Below are 21674 nucleotides of genomic sequence, written 5' to 3' on the forward strand. Positions count from 1 at the left end.
TCTATGAAATGCCCATGGAGTTTAGGGGTGGCAGTGAAGGGACAATGCTTTTGGTCTTTTTTTTTTTTTTTCATTCTTTTTCTTTTTTCTGTTACAGCACTTTCATATCTATTATCTCATTCTTCTCAAGAAACTGACTGTGTAATTTGAAGGTGAGGAGCTTCCAACCCTGAAATGAGGACAAATCCCTCAGAGATGGAGCTAGAAAGTTTATTGCCAAGACAAAGAGGCCAGCCAGAGATGCTGAGCTGGGCAGCTGGCACAGAGCGAATGAGGCAGGGATTATGAAGCAAAGGGAAAGACAGCTCAGAGCAAATTGCAGGAGCAGGGTGGTCAGGGGGTTCTGCTTGGGTTGCTGCATATAGATGGCCTGAGACCCCAAACAAAACTTCCAAAGGAATCCCTTGCCCTTCATTAACTAGGAAATAAATCTTTCACTCCCCCTCCTCTTGTGACCCCTTGCTCTGCAATGCAGAACCTCCTGAAGGAAGAGGAAAGGAGCATCTGGCAGGGAGTGACTCCCTTCCTTTCCATTGCCACCAGTGCTTCCTCAACACAGACCAGAGTCATGGGGGTGCTTACTCTTGGCAAGCTCAGTAACCAATCCTCAGCCAGCTGTACTTCCTTATGGTGACACAATGTTAGACTGAAGCAAAACATCCCAACACCATTTACTCTTCTCCAGGGGTCTATAGTCAAAGTCCTTTGCCTTAGCAGCTTCTTTTGATTTTATTGGGATCTTAAGGACCTCTGAGACAGTAAAGATGTCTGTTTTGATGGAAGAAGACACAGAGGCAAGAGTCAAACAAAAGGCAGTATTGATAAGGGTTGAAGCACTGGCTTTGGAGTCAGAGAGGCTCAAATTCAAGTCTCTTTTACTTTGCTGTGAGTGTTGGGGCATATTGCTTATATATCCAGAAGAGATTATGGTAAGAGTAATAGTAATGACAACCTCATAGCATGGTGATGATGATTCCATGAGATACCACGTTTGAAGCACTTAACACACCACTTGACACAGAGTCAGTAGTCAACAAATGAGAACCTGAAAAACAATAAAGTAGTATTGTCCCAGAAAGAAAGCCCTTGTCTATCAGTTCCACAGGTCAGTGGCTGTGTAGGCTTCTAGAGTTTTTGAGGGCCTCTCTTAGAATCCTAAGAAACAAAAGAAATATTGGTAGAATTTCAACCAGGAATCCATTCTTCTCAGGGCATGTAAGATACAAACCCTCTCTTTACCTACAATCTTAGACTATTCATAAAGACTCAAAAAGTTGCTGAATGTAGTCTCACAAGTGTTTACAAAAAATTATCCTTCTAGTCCAAAAACATTTTTAATTTCTTTTACTTCAAAAATATTTGAAAGTAGGGGCGCCTGGGTGGCGCAGTCGGTTGAGCGTCCGACTTCAGCCAGGTCGCGATCTCGCGGTCCGTGAGTTCGAGCCCCGCGTCGGGCTCTGGGCTGATGGCTCAGAGCCTGGAGCCTGTTTCTGATTCTGTGTCTCCCTCTCTCTCTGCCCCTCCCCCGTTCATGCTCTGTCTCTCTCTGTCCCCCCCCAAAAAAAATAAATAAACGTTAAAAAAAAATTTAAAAAAAAAAAAAATATTTGAAAGCAAATTGACCTTCTCTAAACAATAAAATGGAAACATATTTTGCAACAAAGATAGTAAGAGTTAATGCCTGGGGTTCAAAAAGATTATTGTTTGGAAATACTTATTGTCTCCTCTCTCCATCTCCATGAGCAGAGTATGCATCCTTGCCCCTGGGTTTAGGCATGGCTGTGTGTGTCTTGTTTTTACCAATGGAAAGTTAGCAAGTTCAGTAACCCAAAAGGTTAAGAAGACTTATGCAGTTGAACATGTTCTTCTGTGTTTCTGCCATTATCTTGAAAAGAACCTGCCAAGCTAGCCTGCTGATCCCATGAGAGGGATGAGAGACACATGGAGCAGAGCTGCCCTAATTGGGTCCAGCCTGTACCAACTAACCTAGAGAGGCATGAGCTAAACAAATGCACATTGCTGTATGAGATTTTTGTGGTTTTTCATTTGCATTATTACTGAAGCAATAATTCAATTGGCATAGAAATTGTTACGACTAGCATAAAAATGGAGATCTGCTATAACAAAAAGCTAAAATATATGGCATTGAAACTGGATAGTAGGGGGAGCCTGGATGGCTCAGTTGGTTGGGCATCAGACTCTGTATTTCAGCTCAGGTCATGATGCCAGGGTTGTGGGATTGAACCCCATACCAGGCTCTGTGCTGAAGTGGAGCCTGCTTAAGATTCTCTCTCTCTTACTCTCTCTCTCTGGCCCTCTCTCCCACTCAGGTGCTCTCTCTGTCTCAGAAAAAAAAAAATAGAGAAAGAGAGAAAGAAACTAGATAATAAGTGAATAACTAGAAAAATGGCAACTTGTATTATACAGTGGCAGAAGGTTTGGCAAAACTACATCCAGTCATAGCTTGGAAGACAGCAAGTGTACAAATTGAACTTGTGAACTGGGCAGAATGTGGAAAACATGAGTTGACTTTTTATGTTGTATATGATACTATTAGAAAAAAAGACAAACTTAGAAAAGAGCTGATCAATTTGCACTTGGAATTTAGAAAGAATATATGTCTAGTCTATCCACTGAAAGCTCTCAAATTAAAATATAGCCTAGACCAAACTAAATGAAAGCATAGACCAAATATAGGAAGCTACCAATATAGCATGGTGGGCTCAAGATAAAGACCACCTCAAGGGTGTAACACCTTCTCTTAGGACCTCTATAAGAATTAAGATAAGCTAGTAGAGCCCCTAACCTGGACAAAAGAGATTCTAGAGGTCCTAGGGATCTTAAAGACATGATCTCTGTGGAAACCATGGAAATGCACCTCCCATGTCTTCCACTGTAGGAGCATAATTGAAAAATCCAGTTACTATGTTCTGAACTCCATCCCTGCTTCCACTCTAAGGCCACACTTCTGATAGGCTGTTCCCAGTGATGGAACATGGTGGAGATTCTAAGCAGGCTTGCACCTAGAAGACATGATACCTCTGACAAGCTACTTCAGCTGAACTTGCAACATTGCCCAACTCTCTTAGAACCCTACTACAGACTAAGATGCCTCCACCCAGCCTTTCTTCTTTTCCCTCCTACCTCAACAGGGGACAGAACTATATTACAGGCCAGCTTCTTTCCCAGCCTCCCACAGCTCCCTCTCCATTTTCTTTCATCCTATCTTGGCATCTGCTTCTCAACAGGACTCTTCTAATACAAGTGGCCACAGGAATGGTCTAAGAAGAAAAGGATGAATATTTGGGACTGTATCCCTACCCCCATCATCCCTGTTGGTAGATGAAGCAGATATCGTCTGGTCGTGAGACAGTGGCTCAAATTGCTAAAGATTCATCAGTGGTACCCTTGGGAACATCCCAGTGAAAAGGAGTGACATTTTTTAAAATATGGGAAGAACAATGTCTACAAAGACACAGAGTTGGCTAATTGTTGCTAAGTTATAGAGATGCCCTGAAAAGGGACAGAGACTGAGGGGCACTAACAATGGCTAAGAGTGAGAGCAAGATGGTCTCCAGGGCAGTCCAAATGAGGCCCTCCTCCCTGCAATGGATGATCAGATACAACTAAGTGTCAGTCTCAAAGTCTAACTGTTAGAGTCACAGAGCTCCAGAAACATTTGAATATTCAGCCAATGAAAATCTCTTATGCATAAAGGAGGGCTCTGGTGGGCAAAATCTGGGACCCCAAGATATGGTAAGGGACTTCTTAATGAAAAATATTGACCCTTCAGACATCCCCCCTTCCCCAGAGCTTGTAGGCTTGCAGAGGTGGCCTAACCTTCCCAATTAAAAGTGAACACTTCAGTGATGGATGATGCTGCAAGGCCCTCTCCCCACAGAGCAATAGGTGCCCCCTTAGAAGCTGACCCCATGCCTTCTCCTTCTCCTGGTTTCTAGGCCAATAACTAAATTCCTGAACAACCCAACTAGGGACATGCTGTGCCTGATAGGGGAGTGAAGAGACCATACACTGAAAGAATGGCAAAAATTAGTATTCATATACCAGCAGAAACCAGAGGAAGACTCTTGGGATTGAGTCTGAAGACACTTGATCAAAGTAGCCAGAATATAAGACTGGATGAGCAAACATTAATTGACTTTAGGGCACTTTCTCTCATTAATGGACTTAGCATCCTAGGAAGGACCCCAGGGAATTGGACAAACAGCTGCTGAGATGGCTCTTAAGACCTGGAAAGGCAGTGGCCACTCAGGGAATTGGAAATGCTTGAGTTCCCCTGGAATACAGCAGAGAAAGGCATGAGGAGTCTGAGGAATGTGGGTTAGCTGAAGTAGACAGAGTGGGTGAGGCCAGAAGACCTTCCATAAGAGGACCCCTTTTCCATCAATCACTGAGAAGATTGGCAGGGGCCAGGGTTGCTAGATTTACCAAATGAACTATAGGATTCCCAGTTAAATTAGATGGTAGAAAAGGCAGTCACAAAGCTGTGTTTATTAATTCATAGCAATAAGAGAGCACTGAAGAAAGAATCAATAAGGGTGCTGCTTAGTATCTATAACCCAAAAAAAGCACCATTAAAGGATCAGGAGGCTAAAAGCAAACAGTCAGGTCAAATAAAAAATCTGTTCACTTGCTCAGTTTCCAGAGCTCATAAGAACCATTGACTGGACAGATGACTGGATTCCCAGGAGAAAAGACCTTGCAACACCATGGCAAATATATAAGACATGATTTTCCAGAGTGTCCTTACAGCCATTTACTCAGGTGACTGTATATCAGGGAAAGGGAAATAACCAGAATTTCCCAGGACAAATGAATATAGGGTCTAAACTGACATCAATATCCAAAGACCCAAAGCATCATTATGGCTTCTCTGTTAGAACTAAGGCCTCTGGAGTCAGGTAATAAATGTAGTCCTGGCTAAAGTTCAGCTCACAAAGGGCCCATGGGATGCACAGACTCAATTCACACAATCCCCAAGGATATAATTGGAACTGATACACATCACAGTTGGAGTAACCTCCACACTGGATCCCTGGCTTATGGCATAAGAGCTACAATAATAGGAAGGGATAATTGGAAACCTCATAATTTTTACTCCCTAACCCCCAGGCAAAGTGTTGTATCCCTGGGGGAATGGCAGGATGAGTGTCATCATTAATGACCTACCAGATGCTGGGTCTATAATGTCTCCATTTAGTTCAGTAGTATGACCCCTGAAGAAACCAACAGACCCTGAAGAATGACTATATACCACCATAGACCTAAATGCCTAAGAACCCCAACTGTAGCTGCTGTGTCCAAAATAACCTATTGCTAGAGTACATTAATAAGGCCTCAAGCTATATGACCATTGATTTTGCAAATCAATTCTTTTTTACATTTCAATCAAGAAAGAAAATCAGAAAGTTTGCATTTGTATGGGGCAGAAGACAATATTCCTTCACAGATTTGCCTCTACCACCCTGTGTCACAATATAACCCAAAGAGATCTGACTGCCTTAGCCCACAAAATATCACACTGATCTACTACATCAGCACCTCATGCTGACTGGGAAGGACAAGAAAGAGGCATTGGGAAGACACATGTGCTCCAGAAGAGGGTTTTAAAACCTGTGAAGATTCAGGGATACGTCACCTCAATTAAGTTTTTAGGGTCCAATAGTAAGAGGCATACCAGTATATTCTTCTAAAATAAAAGACAAATTGCCGCATCTTACATTTCTAGCAGCCAAAGTGCCTGGTAGGCTTTTTTGGGTTCTGGACGCAACACATTCCACCCCTAGAATATTACCCTTCTCCTTATGCTGGGTGACATTGGAGGCTGCCAGCTTTGAGGGGGTCTGGAGCAGGAAAGGCCTCTATAGTACATCGAAGCCATGCCAAAAGCCTTGACATTTGAGCCACATGATCTGGCACACCCTTTGGTGTTGGCAGTGTCAGGGTTGGGAAAAGATGAAGCATAATAGATATTATGGTAAGCCCCAGTGGGAAAATTACAATGCAGGCCTTTGGGTTTCCAAAGCAAGGCTATACCATATGCAGTAGGAATTTATAAATTATTTGAGCCCAGTTCTTAGCAGTCCTGGTAAAGACAGAATGCTTGACCTTGGAACACCAAGTGACCACACACTCGGAGCTGCTCGTTATAGGTTGTGTTCCATCAGACTCACCAAGTCATAAAGCTGATGTGCCCAGCAACAGTCCATCCAAAAGGGAAAGGATATGTCTGAGACTGGGCTTGAGCAGGACCAGAAATCATAAGTATGCTGCATGAGCAGGTAATTCCATGTCACCCACCAATACTCCACCTCCACTTGTAGCAATCACCGCACGACTATATGACTTCCCATAAATCCAGCTAAAAGAGAGAAAAACCCTCAGTTATTGCAATAGGCTGAAAAACAGATCCTCAAATATATGTAGATCCTAATCCTTGGAATTTGTAACTGCTACCTTTTTTTCTCCAGTTTTATTGAAGCATAGTTGACAGATAAAATTGTAATATATTTAAAGTGCACAATGTGATGGTTTGATACAAAAATATATTAAAAATTGATTCCCTGGATTAAGTTAATAAACATGTCTATCACCACACATGATTACCCTTTTTTTTTTTTTTTTTTTTTTTTTTTTGGTAAGAGCACTTAAGATCTACTCCCTTAGCAAATTTCACGTGTATATAGTACAGTATTATTAACTATAGTCATCATTTTATACTTTAGATCCCCAGAACTTAGTCACAGCTGAAAGTTTATGCCCTTTCACCAACCTCTCCCCAGTTCCCTCATGTCCTACCCTCTGGTAATCACCATTCTGTGAAAGTTACCTTATAGGGAAAAAAATATATTGCAAAGATGATGAAGTTAAGGATCCTGGTATCAGGTGGGCATTAAATGCAATCACAACTGTCCTTATTAAAGGGAAGCAGATGAAGAAAGCAATGTGACCACTGAGCCAAGATGCTTTGCTGCTGGCTTTGAAGATGGAGGAAAGGACTACAGGCCAAGGAATGCAACTTTAGAAGCTGGAAAAGGCCAGGAAACAAATTCTCCCCTGGAGCCTCCAAAAGAAACACATCACTGCCAGTACCTTGATTTCAGCCTGGTAAGCCTCATCGCAGACTTCTGACTGCCAGAACAATAAGAGAATAATTCATGTTGGTTTAAGCCACGAAACTTGTGGTAATTTGTTACAACATCAAGAGGAAACTAATTCAATACCCTTCTCCTTTGTCCTTGGATCCCAACAGCCATGTTGTGCGGAAGCCCAGGCCATGCAGAGAGGCTACATGAAGGGGTTCCACCTGACAGCGCCACTAAGCATCAATGGCAGACATGTGAGAAAGTTAGACTTCAGGTGATCTGAGACCCAGGCCTCCAGGGGAATAGAGACATGGAGTAGAGACAACTTGCTCTGCCATGCCCTATCCAAATTGTGGACCCATATAAACCAGATTTAATTACAATTGTTGTATTTGAATAGCTTTAGGTTGTTGCATCGCACCATGTAACTAACACATTATTAAATAAATAATCTAAGATCAGACAAAACCTTGGAAATAACCTAAATGTCCAGTCAAAATGGCAGCTAAATGAATTCTGATGCTCCACATCATGGAATATTGTAAATCAATAATGACATTTTTGATAAATGGTTCATGATGGGAAAATTCATATTTTCAGCACATCTTTGAGGATAGAGCTATATAGAAACTTTTTAAAAAGTCAATAATATTGGGGCGCCTGGGTGGCGCAGTTGGTTAAGCATCTGACTTCAGCCAGGTCACGATCTCGCGGTCCGTGAGTTCGAGCCCCACGTCAGGCTCTGGGCTGATGGCTCAGAGCCTGGAGCCTGTTTCCGATTCTGTGTCTCCCTCTCTCTCTGCCCCTCCCCCGTTCATGCTCTGTCTCTCTCTGTCCCAAAAATAAATAAACGTTGAAAAAAAAAATTAAAAAAAAAATAAAAAAATAAAAATAAAAAGTCAATAATATTAACAAAAAAAGTCAACAATATAAATGAGTGCTTATTTCCCCTATAGCCTCACTGAGTTCTTTCTTTTTTGTCAGTTTCACTGATAAAATGATACTTCATTTTTCACTTTACATTTTTTATAGCTGTGAGGTTAAGACTTATCCAAATCTACGTAGACTTTGTATATTTCTTCTTTTGTGCACTGAGTATTCATGACTTTCCCCATCTTTGTTGCAGCAGTCATTGCTTTTCTTACTAATATACAGAAATTTCTCTATGTGCAAGATATCGTTCCTTTGTAAGAATATTGCAAAATTCTCCCAGTTTAAAAAAAAATTTTCCCAATTTTGTCATTTGCCTTTCATTCTATTTCTTGTGTTCCTCTTATCTTTTAATTAAGCCCAAATGTTGTGAGCACCTAAGGTTTGGTTTGTGCTATGGGAGGTACAAAGGAAGAAAATGTACAATCTTTGCCACTGAGGCATTAGAATTGTAATTGGGGGTGACAGTCATACATATGCGAATTATCAAGCAAGGAAGCCTCTAAGCCAGCAACTAAAAGTAGAATTTCATAATCAAACATATTTGGGAAATATTAGGGTAAACAAAATTCAAAGTATTTCTTTACCAAGCACAGCTCAGAACCTTTGGTACACTGAAGTGTACTGGTTTTTCAGGCCAGGGAGGGGTGGGAGGACAATGGGGAGCACTGTAATGACCACCAGTATGTGCCACTTGAGTTTGGGGCAGGCTTCCTGAAGGAGGATGAACTGCGTACTGTGAAAGCAGTAGAGACTTGTTACACACACACACACACACACACACACACACACACACACACAAAGATATTATAGGGAAGGGACCGGGGGAAGCTGGAACAAGGCAGGACTAACACAGATAACAGGGATCCTCAGAAAATGGATTAGAACTGGACATAAGAAGAAAGGACAGGACTATCCTATTCATCTTGTTCTCACTGCCTGTCTTTCTTCATGCATTCTGCCCAATTTCTCTACAGGAGAAGTGATCTGAGACTCTTTCTTTGGCCCATGTTGTCTTCACCCTGAAATTTGTCAGCCCTTAAGCCCTTTGCCATGGGGAGATGCCCAAACAGACAGGAGTCCCTGAGGGAGGAAGCTCTGGGAAAGATTTCCTTGACAGACTTAGCTCTGTGCTCCTTCCCTTCCCTTCTATCCAGGTCCAGTCATGGAGTTCTCTGGCACCAATGCTTCTCAAATATTTGCAGAATGCTCTCCCACGCCCCTCAGTTGGTGCTGAGGTCAAGCCAGCAAGTTCTGCTCATTTAGGTTTTATCCATAAATCATTCTCTCCCTTCCCCTTCAATGTTTCAGAGTTCTTCCCGCCCATGCCTGTGGAGGCTTCTGAAAGTTTGCTGCCTCCCTCTAGTCTCCAGGGAAGGACCTGTTCCCACCACTGGCTTCTGAGAAACCCAGGCTGCAAAGCCTTTCCCTTGGAACTCTGATACTACTTCTCTACATCCAAACCAGAGCAGCAGATTGAGCTCACCAGATGCCCTGATGTCACCTTTTTGGCTCCAGAGATGTCCAAACCCAAATACCGGACACAGGAATGGACCTTATCATTAGGCATAGGGCGGAGTCACAATGTCTGTGTTGCATTCTTGGCTCAGCTTACAATTTGCACAAGTCATTGACTCTTTCCTGTTGGGACATGACTTTCCTAATCACACACTACCCAGCACTCAGGCTTCCTATAATGAAGTCTAAATGGGCATCCATCCATGGTGTACCGACACAAGGCAACATGATGAAGGAGGTGACCTCCAGGATAAACTCAAGAATAGCAATTCTCACCACATGGTCTTCTCTTTTCTGATGATCACATTTCTTTCAGATTAATTTTCCTTGATGCCAGAAGGAAACAACTGAGAAAACAGCATGAATTATATACCAAGTCCTAAATCTGAATTGGTCTCACCCAGAACTAATCCTAATCCATACCTACTCTTTGCCAGAGACTTGCTAAATAGTCCTGCTAAAACTATGCAAAGTAAATAATGTACCTATGTTATAGATGAAGAACAAAGTTTAAACAGTTGAACAGTTTTGAAGTCTCCTTTGTGCTTGGAACCGTACTGCTTGGCCTAGATACATGATAGAATACTTCTCAGTATGGCTAGAACCAATCTGTCAGTTGGTCTGTGTGTTCTGACTTATCTGTTGTATTTGTTCAGGTCCAGTTGTTAAGACTAAACCTTTGGAATTCATCACAATAGACAAGAGGAGAAGGACAAACCATAACTATTAACGGTATCGAAATATCAGAATGGGATAGGAATCGATGAAAGATGGAATGAAGGGAAAGGAAAGCATAGTCTCTGCCCTTCAGCAGCCCTCAGCCTTAAGGAGTCCTCAGCGCATGCCTTAATTTTGATAGTTGACACAAGGGCCCCTCCACTGTCCTGGGTTGGGGCAGGAGTCTGAGCCTAGAGCCACCCCAGCCAGGCCTCAGGACCAATGCTCTTCATCACCCCTGCAGGCCCCTGGCTGTGAATGCACAAGAGTCCCTTTGTTGCCATCACACTGGGATCTTTTATTCTCCCTAAGACCCAGGAGCTTCTGTGTGCACAGGGCCCGCCTCCTCCCTTCTCAAGACACTTTGATCCTTCTCCCATTTGAAATCTTGCTGACTTTTCAACACTCTCCCAGACAATCAGGGTGTTTTTTTTTTCTTCTTTTCAATAACCAAGCTGTTCTCCTTATTTCTCCTCTAACAATTCTGATCAAGAAGAGTTCAAGAGGGCAGATCCCAACAAAACAACAGAAGCATCACATTCAGTTGGTCAGGGCTGGGGTAAATGTGGAACACCTTCCACAGGCTCAAAAATGTTTGTTGAAAGGAGAAATGAATACATAAATGAAGTGCTAAGGGGAAGTGACACCAAAAACCAGGAGAAATGTATAAGGTGGTTTCTTCCATGGACAACGGTCAACTCTGGACTTCCAAAGTAGTCTTTTTCTTCATCCTTTCTCATTGCCTGGCTCTCCCATAGCCTGTCTCTCTCACATTTATCTTTTCCTCTTCATCTTCTCTCCTACCACCTCAGTTCAGATTATCTCACAGCTGGTGTATATCTGGGGCCTCTTTAAATGGTCTCTGCTTCTCCTTTCAATCCCTTCCATCCATCTTGCATGTCACCACCAGTTCAATCTGTGTGAAGTAGCTTTCTGACTACATGTTACCTCCCTGTTCAAAGGTTTCCCATGCTTGATGTACGAACATCTTGTGTCTCGTGCAAGGTCTTCTGTGATCATTCTGTCTATTATCACTTGCTTAGAGTCAGCAGGGTATAATAAAAATTGTGTTGGATAAGATGTCATGGGCCAGGGTCCTAATCCCCAGTCTGCTTTTCATAGCCATAGAAACGTGGGCAAGCCATGTTAACCTTCTGGACCTAGTATTCTCAACTGTAAAATGAGGAAGATTGAGTTTGATGATCTTTGAAGTATCTCCCAGTTCTAACATTCTATGATCCCAGGAAACTTACCACTTCTGCCAAATTGTTGCTGACTCACAAATATTCCTCTTACTGTTCTAACCTGGCTTTACTGAACTTGTCTTTCTCCTTCTTAGAATGGCCTTCCTCTCCTCCCATCCAAACCACATATATCCTTCATGGCCCTCCTATAGTACCACCATCTCTGGAAACTTCCCTGGCCCATCAATAATGAAAAGAGCTCTAATTTTTCTGCTTCACCTCCCATCACACAGATAATGCCTACCACACATGCCTGGAAATATTGTTAGCACTCAGTGCATATATACTTTGTTTGTCTGACTACACAGTAAGTGCCATGTTGTAAAGTAGGATGTCTTATACCCAGAAGGCACCTTACAAATAGGTGACAATCTCTGGTGGGAAGAGCATTGGACCAGGAATCAGAAAAATTGGGCTCTAATTTCCAATGCTCTTAGGCACTGCATCCATGTAGACCTTAGTTTTCACATCTGTAAAATGAGCGCTTTGGATCAAGATACTAACTCATCTCTGAGATTCCATCCAGATATGACATTCTGTGATTTTTTTTAATACTCTCCAATCCTTCTTTGAGTGTGACTTTTCCTTAGATCTTACCAAAGCCCTTTTTCTGGCTCTTAGGCTGAGCAATAGAAGTAGGAGGTTTCAAATAAAGTACCTCAGTCTCTCACCTACCCTGAGCCATCTCTAGAATAAATTGGAATTCAACTATAATGAATGGCCACAAGATGGATTTCCAGATTCTCTCAGATGGCTAAATTATTCTTCAGAAGCAGACTTGGTTTCCCCAGGAAAGACTGGCTATTTGACATTGAAAGTATTTTCAGTGTATTCCTTACTCTTAAAGCTGCTTACAGCCATCCATAACTTTAATGCCAGTATCCTAATGAGAAGAGTTGAATAAAGTCCCAGAATATCCCCCTTTATAGATGGGCTCTTACACAGTAACCAGTATTCAGTTCCTGCTGGTATTTATAGAAACACAATTATTTCCATAGTTATTGGTTTTAATTAGAGCTAGAAAAGTGCTGGGGAGCTTTCAAGACCAAAGACTTATATCTTTATTCAGAAAATGGAAGAAAACTCAACTATCACAATGATCATTTTCACCTGCTAATGACACTGTCACAGTATTCTAATAATCAAAGAATTATAGACTTATTCTCATTCCCTGACTTGATACCACATATTCATACACATACCACACCTCACCATAACCCATTAATGGCTCTTCATCATATCATTTTAGGCAAGACACTGCACTTTGTCAAGATTTCATAGACATTAGTAAAATGTGCAGTGGAGGGAAATGCAATGGAATGTACAAGGAATTTCTATGCTAAGTGCCCAGTTCTATGCTGACTCATCTGCCCCTAGTCTTCCCTCCCTAGACAATTATAACAGCTATCATTTATTGACTGTTTAAGAAAAGCCAGCACACTTGAGGTGGGGATTATTATTATTTATTTCTGGAGATGGGAACTGAGGTTTAGAGAGAGCTGAGAGCCCAATCTCACAGAATAAGTAACAGGGCCAAGAGTCAAATCCAGCTTTCTGTGGCTCCAAACTCATGGTTGTAACTTTGAAACATAGCCATACTCATATCTTTTTGGCCTCACAGGGTGTCCCAATCCATTTCACTTTCTTGGATAAGTACAGATGGCTAGGATCACCCAAAGTTTGCCATAAGTAGTTTCTTAGCTATTCCTGGGAACTTAGCAAGAAACTTCAGCCAAGGTTTCTCAAGGCCACTTAGGAACATAAAGTTCAATTTTTTTTTTCTTGATTTGGAAGAAAGGATCATTTTCCATCACTAATACCTGCCTATTCCCACTTCCCAGTCTGGTCTCCATAATGAAAAGGCAACAGAGTGCTAGTTATCTACAGTGGGATGAGAAACTGGACCCAAGCCAGCAGGTTAAATACCTTCTGTCTGATAAGGGAAGGCATGGCTAGGAGGGGGAAGGTGAATCATCTGACCAAATGTTCTTTTGTCTGCAGGATGAATGTGGCTATTAATGTTGAACAGCCTTCCTCTTCCAGAAAACAATGGACCTCCACTGAATCACTGACTCCCTTTCAGGCATCTCCTTTTGGCTGTCTGACCAACCCCATAGTTGAGACTCAAGCTGTTGTCCCTGGCCCAGTAACTGCTACCCACGCCAGTTGAGAGAATGGAACTGGTCCCACAGCCTGTGGCTATATACAGTGCTCTGAGGTAATCCTTTGATGAAGAAACCAGAACACCAGAAAAGTTTCAGGAAAAATCTATTGGTGCAAAATGGACAGTTCTACCTTTTAGATGTCCCAAGTTCCCACATAAATCCCCACCTGACCAAGGTGGTCCCAAATTGAGATTTAAGACCAAAGCAGAAGTCTTCATTTAGGCCTTCCATAACATATGCTCTAAAGATTTTTGATCATGGCTCTTAGTTTGATGAGAGTTACCAGTGCTAACAGACAAATGACAATTTTATTCTTATTTGGCTATTGTTCCTTGGGTGTGTAGGGCCATACGAATGTCAGAAGGCTTGCTGGGAATGTGATTAGTTAGGCAGGATTTAGGCATTCTGGGTAGGTACCTTCTTTGCTACCATACTATCGACATGTCATTACACCCTTACCCCAGCATCCAAAACAATTGTGTAGAAAAATGTGGTTTTTAGATGCCTAAGCCAAAACAATTTTCAGAAAAGTGAAGAAATTTTAGGAATACCTTAATCAGCTTACTTGACTCATATTTTCCTTTTCCAAATGTATGTACAAAAGTAATTTATGATTTTTTAAAGCCTACATCTAGATAAATCTAAAAGAGCATTTTTAATGGAATAAAATACAAATTCTAAGTAATGGGGAAGAGAAGGAGTTTCATTCACAGTTTAGTCCTAAATCAGACAGCTAATCAATGAGAAAGCCAAGACAAGAATCAAAGACCCTCTTCCTCAGTCCCAAGATCTTTTTATTGTGGATTCAGTCCACTGGGGGCTGACACCGGATCTCCACATCAGGTGTCACTCAAGTGCAGCCGTTTGCTTGAAGCTCTGCTGGAAGCCTACCTATCCTGCTGGTTCCAACCCTCAGCAAAGAGGACAGTGAATTTCTACAAATGCATCCTACTTCCAGGGTCAAGAATTATCCTTATTCCCGCTCAGGCAATCATTCAAGGTGACTTAAAAGATGTCATTCAGCTGGCCTGTGCACCACAGAGGAACCATTAGAGCCTGTGGGTCTCAGTTCCCACCTTCTTCCCTAGGAAGTTGTGTCATGAGTCCCCCACTGGGACTTGGTGGGGGAGCAGATCTCACCTGGGCAATCAGAAAAGAAGACAAAGAAAAGTAGGAGGCAGAAAGTGCTGGTGTCTAGAACTATTTGACTCCTAGAGATGGTAGAAGGCCCAAAGATTTCTAGGACAAGATGGAAGGAGTGTTAGGACTTTGCAAGGGGTGGAAACTTATCCTTTCTTCCCTTCTAGGTTCTTTAGCTGGTCTAATAAGTAAATTGACATAAGACAGATTAACAAGAGAAACAAATTTAATAACATTCTTATGGGAGACCCACAGACATGAGAGGCTGAAAGGAACAATCCAAATGACAGCCCTGCCTTAGTTTAAAGCTAGGTTCTCTTTTCTGCTTATTATGGATCTTTGATAAGAAATACAATTGCTGAGAAGTCTGTTTTGCTTGCTGTTTGCTACGAGCATTGTGAAGCCCTTCCTGAATGTAACCCACTGGTAGTAGAATGGGTTGTAAACCTTCCTAAATGTAGTCTGATAGGTAATGGAATGAGTAATTGTACATAAACTAACCGGCATTTCTCACTTCTGTAAACCTGCTTGCTTAAGCACATTCCCCACCTACCCTACCCTCTTCCCCCTTCCCCCTTTTTCCTCCCGCCACAAGTAAGGGACAAAGCCTTCCTGCCAAAGGACAGACAAAGGACGCCCAATCAGAGAACAACAAATGTCCTTACTTTAAAATCAATCAATCAGGCCCCTCATAATTTGAAACCTCCCCTGTGCTGTTTGTCCCTGTCTATAAAAACGCTGTACCAACCCTGATCGAGGCCTCTTGCGTCACCGGCGACGAGTGAGCAGGGGACCAGGTTCGAACCTGCAATAAACGACCCTTGCCGCTTGGCTTTGACTCACGACTCTGGTGGACTTTTGTGGGAGGTTTCGGAACTTCGGGCATTACAAGGCTTTCTCTAATAGTCAGGTAGTTGAGATTTATATGTCATCCTGAGCTAAAGACATAGGCGTAGGGGTCTGGGACTTCAAATGAAAGGAAGACAATTCACAGGAAGAAGAAAAAGAGCAAATGTTTGGTAAACAAATGTTTGCCAAACTCTATAGAGAAGTCTGTTTTATGTAAAAACAAACACCAAAACGTTATCTTTGGTAATAGCTTTCTTCCTGGTATAGGCTTCCTATTTAAATTATTTTCAGCAGTTAATAGGGAGGGTAAAAAGCCCTTTTTGAGTCTATTGAGCCTTGGTTTTCTTCAGCTCAAAATAGTCCACATGCCAAGGCAAAACATTCTAGGAAGGCTTGCCCTGAACTTCATCGGTTCCTTCCTCTGAAACTTCCAAGGGAGTTTCATATATTAAAAGCTGAGCTGGTAGATTTCTCCATTATGCCATTTAACTAATTTCATAGTCTTGAAAATAGGTCAGTTTACTTAAACAGTGATGTCTCATTTTAGGAGGTGATGATGCAGCTGGGATCCCAAAGTTGGGCCTATATTGTGCAAGAAATCAGGTACTTAACAAGAAGACATTTCCATGGAAACAGAGGAAAAACAATAGTCAATTATTGGAGCAAATTATAAACCACTTTCTGAGTTCTGAGGTTAGCCTAGATGTCAAGGTCAAAGCATTTTCAGATGGAGTGAGGATAAGTGGTGGCCACACAGCCACAGGTATGAAGATTATACGAGCGGTTGCGGTAATTTCTCTGTGGTTTATATTAGCTTGTCCAGCTATAGCTTGCATGGCTTTGGAAATAGGGAAGTTTTAGTTCTTACTGATTCCAAGTCAGAAGGGTGGAGAACAATTAGGAATATTAGTTTGGAGAATTGTAGCCAAATATTTAAGGAAAGTAAAAGAATTCAGGATCTAGGACAGTTTACAGGTGGAAAATGAAACCCCAAAGACAATTAACAGACTAGAATCTAATCTCCATGAGTGTGTATTACAGTTTCTACAGAAACATAATTTTTCTCTCTACAGTTCACCTCCATTTTTATTAAGGAGAACCATAGTAAACTACTTTGTTTACAAATTGTCCATTTCAATAAACTTGGCTTGATTATTTATATAAGCACAGCAAGAATAACAACTAACTATATAGAATCTTTTAATCCATTTTGCTGGACCTTTTTATAAGGAATCTCAAATTGGACTTTTAACAGCTTCTCAGGGTTAAGCAGGTATACTGAAGACTTGCCATCAAATTTCATCTGCAATACCTATAGATTTGGGTAAATTTCTCTCTTCTTGAGGTCCTCAAAGTATCTTGAGTTTCCTGGGCCTGCCAGGAAGTATCCTTCCTTATTCCCCTAGTGGCTGCTGGGAACTCTACAGAGTTCCAGAGGTAAGGTACCAGACTGGTTTTTTAAGGGGCGTTACTGGCTCAATAAAGTCAACCCTAGTTCGTTAAAGCTGTCTGGTCATATGTGAGTTTGTGTGTTTCTCTCTTAAATATGATATCCCAGTCAAATCCTTGGTGATATATCCAATGTTTCCAAGTGTGTCCTGTTACAAGGACAAGTTCTTACTGAACATATGTAAATAACTATATTACCATATCACTGAGAGTTCCTGCATTCTAGAAAGATTAAGCAGACAGAAAAAGATAGATGTTTCATCTTTGTTCACAAAGGTATATTTTATCAAATTGTTCTAGGTCATAGGTAGCCTAAGGAAAAAAAAGAAAAAACATTATGGGGATTGGATGGAACCAGACAGCACAGGAAGTGAAAGAATTTGCCAAGGCAGAACAAAGGAGATAGAAGTTTATTGAATACACTGCAAAGGAGCACCAGGCAGGACAGCAAAGGACAGACTATCTGCCACAAAGCTGTGGTGGGGAGCTATAGCTAAAGGTGGGGAGTGAGGAGGTATGAGAATGTGTGGAATTTTCCTTTTTTGGTATCTGTGCCTGGTTGTAAGTAGCCCATTGGTCAGCTAGGGCCTATGGACATTTGGAGATGGGTTGCCTAATGAACCTGTTTGTACTCAGCACTGTGGTTACTGTGAGCCCTTTACCTGACAGGTTTTCATTGCTCAAGCCTGTTGCCTAAAAGCAGCCTTTAAAGGTTTCCTTAAATCTGGAAAAACAAAATATTTTTTTAATGTTTATTTATTTTTGAGAGGTGCGGGGGGGTTGTGGAGGGGCAGAGACAGGGAGACACAGAATCTGAAGCAGGATCCAGGCTCTGAGCTGTCAGCACCGAGCCTGATGCAGGGCTCGAACCCACAAGCTGTGAGATCAAGACCTGAGCTGAAGTCAGCCACTTAACCAACTGAGCCACCCAGGTACCCCAAAACATATTTAAAAATCGGAAATGTTTCAAGAAAGTCATAAAATATTATAATCATCCTCCTCAATTCAAATATTCAGTCCCATGTTATTAATATTTGTTCTACTTGAAATCATTCTTTTCCATTAGTTCTAGAAATTCTCACCCAGTTAAGTTTTTCTTATCGTAAAGTTACCAGAAACCTGTCTTTTAGAGTACTTTCCATGAGTCTCCTTGGAGATGAAGCACTTTTGCAAACACTTTTACAAAAGCATCAGAGTGAAAGACTAACCATCTGTAAATGACAAGACTTAAAAATGGCCATGATTAAAGATCTGATGAGAGTTTATTACAATGCAATTGACAAGGAAATTTGTTTATTTCCATGACACATAGCATTTTAAGATAATAACTAGAATTTTAACTGATAACATTATATTAGGACATAGTAGATTTCTAGGAATTTCCTACAATCTGTGGAACACATATATCTACACAGTACAACATGAAGAAGGCTTAGTATTCTTGCTTGACAATACATCTCATGCACTTTAACATTGACAAATAGGGTAATTAGTTTAACATCCTCCTTTAAAAAAAAAAATAAGGAGAGAGAACAAATATTTTGCGATTATACAGGAACCCAGTATAAAATTCCAAAGTTAATTTGAGGTCAAAAGACTTGATTGGAATTTGATTTGAGAGAAATTTGTCAAAAATATCAGATATTCTTAAACTCTTAGTCAAGTAGGATCATAGGTCACTGTGAAACAATACTTAGTTATCCATTTAAACATAGTAACAATTAAAGACCTCACAGGCACGTATGGAAAGTTTAATTGTTGTTAAAAAAAAAAACAAAAAACCTTAGTTATATTAATAGAGAAGACTCAACTTTCTTAAGGAATCAAAGATTTGGCAAAGACACAGAGAAAATTATTTTGACAAGACACAAAATCTTTGTTTCCTAGGTATATTATATTAAAAGGTAAAGAAAAAATGTTACAAACTCTTATCAAAAGCACACTAATAATTCAAGAAACTTTATCCTTTCAACATACAGAAAACTAAATTCTAATTTTTGCACAAACTTATTCTTAACATTAAAACTTATTTAAATTAATTAGATTTATTCTAATCTTGCCAGCCTGATCACACATTAAAATTATTTCCCAAGATTCATTTTCCACAACCTTCTACAACTTTATTATATTCAGATTTTGTTCTGTTTTTCCTCTTTCTCATTCTTAAGGACAAGGTTACTTTCTTTTCCTTCAACAAAAAGTGAGTTTCCATTTCCCATACCTTCTGTTACTGAAAACACACATTCTTCTTTCCTTGAATTTGAAGAAGCGTCCCCTATTTCTAATTACGTATATTAGAATTTAACCCTTAAGAACATTAATTGTTAGTGAAAATTAAAAAACAAACAATTATGAACTGTCTTTTACTTTAGCATTCTGTGGCCTGGTAATTTACAAATACTTTTTATAATTTCTGAAAACATGTTTTCCCATAGTAAATTTTTAGTATGGCACAGCCTATGTCTACTAATAGACCCAAATATTTTCAGTTACCATGTAGAGAAAGCTAAATATAAAAGAAAGCTTACATTTAGTAATTAATGTTTTAGCTTTATCTTATTTGAAATGATCTAGATAGTCAATGAAATTCTATCATTGAATTTAACTTAGGAAAACTCTTATCAGGAAGTCACCAAAGAGATTTGGGTAACTATTTTTTTTTTTAATTTATTCATTTTTGAGAGACAGAGCATGAGCAGGGAAGGGGCAGAGAGAGGGAGACACAGAATCTGAAGCAGGTTCCAGGCTCTGAGCTGTCAGCACAGAGCCCAACGCGGAGCTCAAACTCGCAAACTGCAAGATCATGACCTGAGCTGAAGTTGGACACCAAACTGAATGAGTCACCCAGGCACCCTTGCATGACTATTTTTGAGTACACATATCATAAAACAACAATTACTGAAAAGTTCACCTAAAATTTCTTATTTCATTTACATCTATTTAATTTATTTGTTCTTAACAATCATACTTAGATTAATCATGAAAATTTCAGGAAACATCGAAGCAGTTGGCTATCATCTTAAGTTATTTTTCTTGCTGAGACATTTTGTAACAGAGAGAACATGAACTTATTTGACTTTTAGTAAAACTAGGTAGAATAAAAGTATTATAATTAATTCTGATAACTCTAAAGACATGTCTGTATTAATTAAACTGGCAAACTTAAACTAGTTTTTATTGACCAAAAATTATTCTAAATCACGTGACTTGAAAAATATTTGGGTTAGTTTCTATTATGGTTTTGAGATTTAGAAATACAGTAAAACTTGGTTGCAAGTAACCTGTTCTATAAGTGTTCCACAAGACAGGCAAACATTTGTAATAAATGTTAACTTAATAAACAAGCAATTTTTTGCAATACAAGCAGTACCTGACATCAATATCACATCACATCGCAACTGAGCCAATGGTTGTCCTCTCTCTCGCTTTCTCTCTCCCTCTCTCTCTCTGTCTCTCTCTCACTGCAGGATTGTGGTGATCTCCTATGCTCAGATGCTCAGTCTCACACCATAGTGTTGGCAGAAATTAGCGATTTTTCAGAACATTGGAAGGTGCCCACAACTGGCACTAGTGTATTTGTCACTTTAAAGCACCTAAGGAGAGTCCTTTGCTTTTCCACACAAGAGTAAGCTTAGGAATGCTTTGCTTCATTCTAGGTCAGGCTTCCTGTAGATATAGACCCTTTCCTCTGCTGCCTTATTGCCAGTTACTTTATATGCAGTATGTGACGAGAGTTTATTAATACTGTGCTGTAGTCAATATCCATTGGTGATAGTGAAAGTCATACTACACAATAACCCTCCTCTCTTGTCTCCCTTATACCAGCTACAAAGGTTTTCAAAGGTAAGTACAGGTTAATTTGTTTCTTTTTCCTTACATTTTGTATTTTCTTTGTTATTTTGTATTATATTACAGTATTGTAATCATTTTTATATGGATATTTTTGGGTTGTGGAATGAATCATCTGAGTTTCCATTATTTCTTATGAGGAAATCCACTTTGATATACAAGTGCTTTGAATTACAAGAATGTTCACAAAATGAATTATGCTCTCAAACCAAGGTTTTACTGCACTTAATTTATAAGTGCTTTTTTTTTTAAGCCTGTTAAGTGGGTCTCTTTACAAATTAATTTTGGCAACACCATCTGGAGGTAGAAAAATACCATATCTATAACATACATACAAAAGATATACATAAACATACTGATAAACATGGAAATCTTATAGCTTTCCTTTAAAATTTTCAGCCATGAATCACGTATAACAATATAAAACTTACTAGTTCAGAAATACTAGTTGGAGTAAGTTAAGTTTATCCACTCAGATGGCTAAAACTTTTTACTACATGTGGAGAATGATGAGGGAGCATAAGGCAAGCTGAGGACAAAGCATAGCTAACAAACCTACCCCACCCCTGGCAGGTATGTGTGATATTCCTCAGGTACTCCTTGCTGCCCAAGAGCAAAGGAAAGGGGAAAACAGATGGTTAACCTAGAGATCACAGGACCTGAGTCTCCACCAGTTTACAAATATCTTAGTAAATTATAAGAAAAAA

Source organism: Puma concolor, chromosome D1, assembly GCF_028749965.1.
Source record: "Puma concolor isolate L17-30 chromosome D1, mPumCon1.1.hap2, whole genome shotgun sequence".
In the NCBI taxonomy this organism is placed as follows: domain Eukaryota; kingdom Metazoa; phylum Chordata; class Mammalia; order Carnivora; family Felidae; genus Puma; species Puma concolor.